The following is a 7,992-nucleotide window of genomic DNA, read 5'->3' on the forward strand; positions in this document are numbered from 1 at the left end:
TATCTATACATAAGATATATGTAGATATCTCCATCAGAATATATTTATCATCATAATTTCATAGTGTGCATGATATGTACATAATGTTACAAAATATTTTTTATCTGTGAAAGTAATACATGTTTATTGGAAATAATTCAAAGTAAAAAATTACTAACTACACTCACATCTTTATTCAAAAGTTCATTATCAACAGTTTGGTATTTATATTTTAAAGTGTTTTATAACTTATTAAACAAATATTGTCTAATTATCACAAGAACCTACATAGGGTAATACTTTCCTTATTTGATAGTTAAAGGAATAGGCTATTTTCTGGAACACAGAATGAGTATCATCAGCCTAGAGGGGGAGCTCTGGTACGTAGTGGTAAGGAGTTGTGCTGCCAGCCTGAGGCACATGGTTTGAATCCACCAGCTGCTCCCAGGGAGACAGATGGGCAATCTTCTTTCATGAGATTTACTGCTTGTGAAAACACTGGGAACAAACACTGGACGGTCAGCCATGGGTTGGTTCCAACATGATGGTACAACAACAATCAGCGTAAAGAGTCACATCTTTGTCTGGTCCTAGACACTTTATAGGGTGTTGGTTTAGGGGCTCTTGGGAGGTTAGATCTGGAAGAGGTTTCAGAGTTGGCCACCTTCAATCCATCTGTGGTGCAAGGTTTTCCCTTTTGCCATCACAGGAGATAGGCCTCCAGCCAGTGCTGGGGCATGCGCAGTGACAGAGTGTTTGCTGCCTTCCAAGGGGCCTCCTTCACATCCTAGCCTGAAACCTGTCTGCCTGCTAATCTAATTCTATGGTCTCATTCCTCTTTTTTGAAGTCTTAGTGGCTCAGTGGGTTACGTGTGGGGCTGCTAACCAAACGGCCATAGGTTTGAATCTACCAGTCGATTACTCCACAAGAGAAAAATCAGTCTCATTTTATTTTTATTTTATTTCTCAGGTTTTAGTACCTTTTAATTGTGAGTTGAGTGTAACTTTATGAAGCAAATTGAATTTGCACTCAAATATTGGCACATGTTTTGTTTTCTAATGTTAATTAGAATGCCAGCAATGTAACCATATTTTCTCCACTTCTCTGTAGTTCTTCTGTCCATTAATTCTTCTTTCCTATCCCTAACAGACTTCATCCTTAAGCAAACACTTCTCCTTTGACCATATGTGATCAGTTCTTCTAAGGAATGAATGCCTTTCTGGCGTTACTGGTCACTTTGGAGGCCTATTATTTGGCTAAAAGTTGATCCGTGAGATGAGCTTTGTTCCAGATCTGTAGAGTCACTAAGGGACATAGTCTCGGAAGCCTTCCCAATCTCTATCAGACCAGTAAGCATGGCCTTTTTAATGATTTTGTTTTTGTTCTGTTACTATAGTGCCTGGATTTACTCTTCCAAACAACTTTCCCAGCCATCAACTTTGACTTTCATCACATGATTGAGTGGGAACCTGCATAAACTAGGTTTTTTCCCATCCCATCAAGTTTCAAATGAGCAGATTTAGCAGCAGGAGGGAGGAATCTCACTAAGAAGAAACAGATAATGTCGCATGTGTCCTTCAGAAACAGAGAATCCTGTGCCAGTCAGATGAGTGTCTACGTGAGAGCAGCAGTAGCCCAGGTGGAGAACTAGAGACTGATATAGGACAGAGCTGGCTTGGGACTGCTGTGTCATGGAGACAGAGCCAGGAACCTTTGACCAATCTTACTGGAGGACTCAGGGGAGGTACCGTAATTGGCAGGACAAAGGGAACTTTGTAACCCTGACCAAAGGTATGAAACTGAAGGTCCGATCACTTGCAAGCAAGCTTGAGGAGCTATTCTCACTGAGAAATTATATCCACTTTCTAACAGGGTTTTAATCTGTTCACTTTTCTGGTAAACTCCGTAACTCTCAGTATGGTTCTGCGAGATCTGCGGGGCCATTGCAATGGATTTCGGATCAAGTAGTGGAGCAATATGATTGGTGGTGGAATGTGGGAGCATGAAAGCCATGCTTGTCTTTATGGGAATTGCTTTGATAGTGTGGGTATTGGGACGTTGTGGATAGAGATGGTTCTCTTTTGTAAAGTTAATAGACATCAGATGTAGTTGTCCCTACACTGTTCATATTCTTTATGCATTTAAACAAACATACACACACATGCACGCACTCCTTGCACCACTCTATCCAAGATCTTCTAAGATGAGCTCTTTTAGAGTGGTCAGCATCGATAGCCAGGCATCATCTACTTTTGGTCTAAGGATGATGGAAGGTGAAGTCCATGTGGTCCATTAGTTCACTAGACTAATTCTTTTTATGCGTGTTTGTGTTTATTCCTTCTTCTTTGTTCTGGAAATAGACCAATATTTGTTCCTTAAATGGCTACTTGAAGTCTTGTAAGACTCTAGCTGCCATTCACCAAAGTAGGATATATAGAGAAGGCATTGTCTTTGTGGACTATATTACTCCAATTGACCTTGATGGCCAAGACTATGGCTCCAAGGCCCCAGACCCAACAATGTCAGACCGCTTGAACTATTTGGTTAGGATTAAGAAACTTATAAAGCATTGCCACCGGCTGGCTGTGCTAGATACATGGTTGTATTTACAACATAGGCTAAAACAAATACATAAATCTCATTTGTCAATTGGCAACTTCATCATAGATGTCTCCATCTATGAGATTGAGATTGTTAACAATTTCAGCTAGCTTGGTTCCATAATCAACACTCTTGGCGCCAGCAGTCAGGAAATTAAAAGACAAATTGAATTGGAAAAATCTGCTGTCAGGGACCTCTCCAGAATGTTCAAACCAAAGATGTCATTCTAGAGACTAAGGTGCCCCTGATCCACGCCATGGTCTTTGCACTTACTTGCTATGTCTCAGAGAGCTAGACAGTAACTTAGGATGCTAGAAGAATAATCAATGCCTTTGAGTTGTGGTGCTAGAGAAGAGTCTTGATCATACTGTGGACTGCCAAGAAAACAAACAGGTCTCTCCTGGAAAGGGTGAAACCAAGCTGCTCCTTAGAGATAAGGATTTTGAAGCTCCAGCTCATATACTTTTGACACCTGACCAGGAGAGACCAGTTCCTGGGGAAGGACATCATGCTCGGAAGGGTGGAGGAACAGCACAGGAAAGGAAGACTCAATAGGTGGATTGATACAGTGACTGGAGAAATGGATTAGGTCTTTTGGAGATGATGAGAATTGCTCAAGATAGGGCAGGGTTCAAAGTTAATAATGTATGTAGCGTCTCTGTAAGTCGCAGATAACTCAATGACACATATCAACAACATGTACAGTCATGAGTATAGTCACTTTCACTTGTCCATGTCTGTTTGTCTTGTCTGTGTGTCTATACATCTTCTGTGTTGCTTGTGATTCTCATGTCTTCCTTTTCTGTAGTGATACTGTATTGATCATCCCTTATTGTATATTGTCTTTCCTTTCACCAGTCCCATTAACATTTACAGCTTTGGAAGCCCTGTGAAGTGATTGTAACCTGTCAAGAGTCACAATGAGTGGGATTCTATTCCATGCCAGTGGTTTAGTGGCTTCTGCCCAACCTAACACTGTATTTCTTCAAGTGGCTGGAAGCAGCATTCTAAGAAGGGAAGTGCAATCCTGACCAAAAAAAAAAAAAAATGGAAGTCAGGGACCTGTTAAAATTTACTTACAGTTCCCAGACTCCAAAAGGAAAATGAGTCCTTGATGTATGTTCAAACCAACAACTCCTCAAATAGTAATCAAGTATTTAACCATTGTGTCACAGGAATGGAAGGGATGAAACCTTGACTGGAGTGTGTTCAAGGGAAAAGGTGTGGACTGGAAGTAAAGACAGGAAGTATAGCTAACTGAAGATGTTTTACTGTAAAAGAGAAGCAGAGAAATGGGGTAATAGTTGGGATAAATATCAAGAAAACAAAGATTCTTACCACCAGTCCAATAGGCAGCATCATGATGGATGGAGAGGAGACTGAAACTGTCAACAGCTTCATTTTGCTTGGATCTACAATTAACACCCTTGGTATGAGCAGTCAGAAAATAAAGAGACACAGTGCAATGGGAAAATCTGCAATTAGGGACCTTTACAAATTGTTGAGGGATAGTGATGTCGATTTGAGGACTAAGGTGCATCCAGTTCAGGCCATAGTCTTTCCAATTACTAGCTATGCATCCGAGAACAACGAATAAGGATGGCAGAAAAAGAGTTGATGCCTTTGAACGGTGATGTTAGAGAAGAGCACTGAACTTCCCATGAACAGCTAAGCGAATAAATAGATATATCTTGGAGAGGATGCAGCTGGAGTGCTCTTTGGAGGCAAGAATAAGGAGGCTTCGTCTCATATACTTTGGACATCTTGGAGAAGGACATGATGTTGGGAAGGGTGCAGGGTCAACGAAGGAGAGGAAGACCCTCAACCAGGTGGACTGATTCAATGACTGCTGCGATGGGCTCTTGTGTGTCAGAAAGTGTGAGGATGGCGCCAGACAAGACTGCATTCAGATCTTTTGTCCATAGGGTCACTATGAGTCGTACTCGACTCAGTGGCACCTAACAACAACAATAAAGTTGGGATCAAGGGGGGGGGGAAGAATAAAAGACATGAGAAAATGACAATATATTTGCATATTAATAGGAATATCCAGGAGAAAGAAAAACTGGCGACAGGGTATCACCAAGAAAAAGGAGGGCTTATTGTTGTTATGTGCCATTGAGTCGACTTCCATTCATAGTGACCTTATGAACAACAGAAGTGAGCCTTGCCCTATCCTAAACCATCCTCATCATCTCTGTCATCCTTGAGTCCCTTGTGGCTGTCACTGTCAATCTATCGTATTGACAGTCTTCCTCCCTTCCCCTGAACCTCTACTTTTCCCAGCATGATGTCTCTGCAAGGACAGGTTCCTCCTGAAAATATGCTCACAGTAAGTGAGACAAAAAGTTTCACCATCCTAGACGTTAAGGAGAACCCTGGTTGCACTTCTTTCAGATAGATTGGCTTATTGTTTTGGTGGTGGTGTTATGTGTCATTGAGTCGCTTGCGACTCATAGCGACCTTATGTACAACATTCCTAAACCCTGCTCTGTCCTGTGCCAATCGCATTGCCTTTGACACACCCATCCCAATTACCCCAGTCACTGAATCAATCCACCTCATAGACGGTCTTCCCCTTCTGTGCCATTCATCCACCCTCCCAAGCATGATGTCCCTCTCCAAGGACCTCTCTGTCCTTACAACATGTCCAAAGTATGTCAGACAAAGCCTCAGAATCCTTGCTCTGAGGAGCAGCCTGGTTTAACCCTCTCCAGGATGAATCTGTTTGTTTTCTTGGCAGTTCAGGGTACATTCAGTACTCTTCTCCAGCACCACAGCTCAAAGGCATCAATTCTCTTTCTATCCTCCTTAGTCATTGTCCAACTCTCTGATGCATAACAAGTGATTGCAAAGACCATAGCCTGTATCAGACGCACCTTAGTCTCCAGAGTGACACCATTGCTCTTCAGTACCCGGGAGAGGTCCCTAACAGCAGATTTTCCATCGCAGTACAATTTTTTTTTTATTTCCTGGCTACTGGGGCCAAGAGTGTTGACCGTGGAACAAGCAGACTAAAGTTGTTAACAATCTCAATCTCTTCACCATCCATCCTGATGCTGCCAATTGGTCCAGTGGTGAGAATCTTTGTCTTCTTGGCACTGAGCTTCAATCCATACTGAAGGCTGCAGTCCTTGACCCTCTGCAGCAAGCATTTCAGGTCCTCCTCCGTTTCAGCAAGCAGGGCTGTGTCATCTGCATAACACAGATTGTTAATAGATCTTCTACCAATCCTGACACCACACTTCTCCTCATAGAGCCCAGCCTCTCAGATAATCTGCTTTGCATACATGTTGAAAAGGTGTGGAGATAGAACACATCCCTGGCGTACACCCTTCCCTATTTTGAACCATGCAGTGTTACCCTGCTCTGTTCTGACTACTGCCTCTTGGTCCAAGTATAGGTTTCGCATTAGAACAATCAAGTGTTCTGGGATTCCAATTCTTCTCAGAGTCAGCCATAGTTTGTTATGATCCACACAGTCAAATGCCTTTGCATAATCAATGAAACACAGACATTCCTCTGGTATTCCCTGTTTTCAGCCAAGATTCGTCTAATATTAGCTACAATATCCCTAGTACCATGACCCCTTCTAAACCCAGCCTGGACTTCTGGTAGTTCTCTGCTGATGTGCTGTTCCAGTCGTTTTTGGATAATCTTCAGTAGAATCTTGCTTGCATGTGAAATCAATGATATTGTTCTATAGTTTCCACACTCTGTTGGGTCACCCTTCTTTGGGATGGGAACAAATATCGATCTCTTCCAGTCAGTTGGCCAAGTGGTTGTTCTCCAGATTTCTTGGCAGAACTTTGTGAGCACATCCAGGGCAGCATCTGTTAGCTGAAATACGTCAATTGGTATACCACCTATTCCTGGGGCCTTATTTTTTGCTATCCTCCAAAGCGGCTTTAACTTCTTCCTTCATCACCATAGGCTCTTGCTCATATGTGATTTCATTAAATTTTTCTGTGTCTGCCAGTTCCTTTTGATACGGTGACTCAGTATATTCTTTCCATCTTCTTGTAATACTCCCTGGATCATTTAATATTCTACCTAAAGCATCCTTGATTATAGCAACTCGAGGTTTGAATTTATTCTTCAGTTCCTTGAGCTTAAGAAATGCTGAGCGAGTTTGGCCCTTCTGATTTTCGGACTCCAGCTCCTTGCACATTTCGTTGCAATATTTTGCTTTGTCATCCCGTGCTGCCCTTTGGAATCTTCTGTTCAGCTCTTTAGTATCTTGAATTCTTCCTTGTGCTTTGGCTTCTCTGTGCTCCAGTGCAATCTTCAGAGTTTCTTCTGACATTCATTTTGGTCTTTTCTTCCTCTTCTGTCTTTGTAATGACCGTTTGCCCTCTTCCTGGATGATACCTTTGACATCCTCCCTCTACTCATCAGGTCTTCACTCATTAGTGTTCAAGGTCTCAAACCTGTTCCTGAGATGGTTCTGAAATTCAGGTGGGATGAACTCAAAGTCATATTTTGGTTCCCGTGGATTCGGTTTAATTTTCCTCAGCTTCAGCTTGAACTTGCATCTGAGTAGCTGGTGTTCTGTTCCACAATAAGCTCCTGGCCTTGTTTTCACAGCTGATATTGAGCCTCTCCAGCGGTTTTTTCCACAGATATAATCGATATGATTCCTATGCATACCATCAGGTGAAATTGTTGTTTTGGTAGTCCATGGAATATTGAATACTAACAGCCATTATCACAATTCAAAGGCTTCAATTCCTCTTTGGTCATCTTTAGTCAGTGTCCAAGTTTCAGATGTGGAGGAAGAAACTGAAAAGGCCGAGGCTTTAATCTTTAAATGGATACCCTTGCTCTTTAGCACTTTGGAGTGGTCTTTGACAGCAAATTTCTCCAATGCAACATGTCTTGATTTCTTGATTGCTGTTACCAAGGATATTGTATCTAAGTAAAATGAAGTCACTGACAACTTCGATCTTTTCCCCAAATTTAGTGATGCCGCCTATTGGTCCAGTGATACAAAATTTCTTTTTTTTGATCTTGAGATGAAATCCAGATTGATGGCTATAGTCTTTGACATCCTGTTTCAAGTCCTCTCCACTTTCAGCAAAGAAAGTTGTGTCATCTGCTTAACGCTGGTTGTTAATGGGTCTTCCTACATTCCTGATTTCACATTCTTCTTCATATAGTCCAACTTCTTGAATCATTTGCTCAAGATACAGATTCAATAATTACGGAGAAAAAATGCAACCCTGAAACACACTTTTCCTGCTTCTAAATTAAGCAGTGTTCCCTTGTTTTCTGTTCAGATCATGACTTCTTGGTCTATGTGGAAGTTGCACGTGAAGTCTTCTGGGATTGCTGCCATTCTTCTCAGTATTATCCATAATGTGTTATAATACATCCAAATGCCTTTGCACAGTCAGTAGACCCAAATCAAC

The sequence above is a fragment of the Elephantulus edwardii genome, unplaced genomic scaffold (genome assembly GCF_000299155.1).
Source record: "Elephantulus edwardii isolate Elephantulus edwardi_28Jun2011 unplaced genomic scaffold, EleEdw1.0 scaffold00158, whole genome shotgun sequence".
Taxonomy (NCBI): Eukaryota; Metazoa; Chordata; class Mammalia; order Macroscelidea; family Macroscelididae; genus Elephantulus; species Elephantulus edwardii.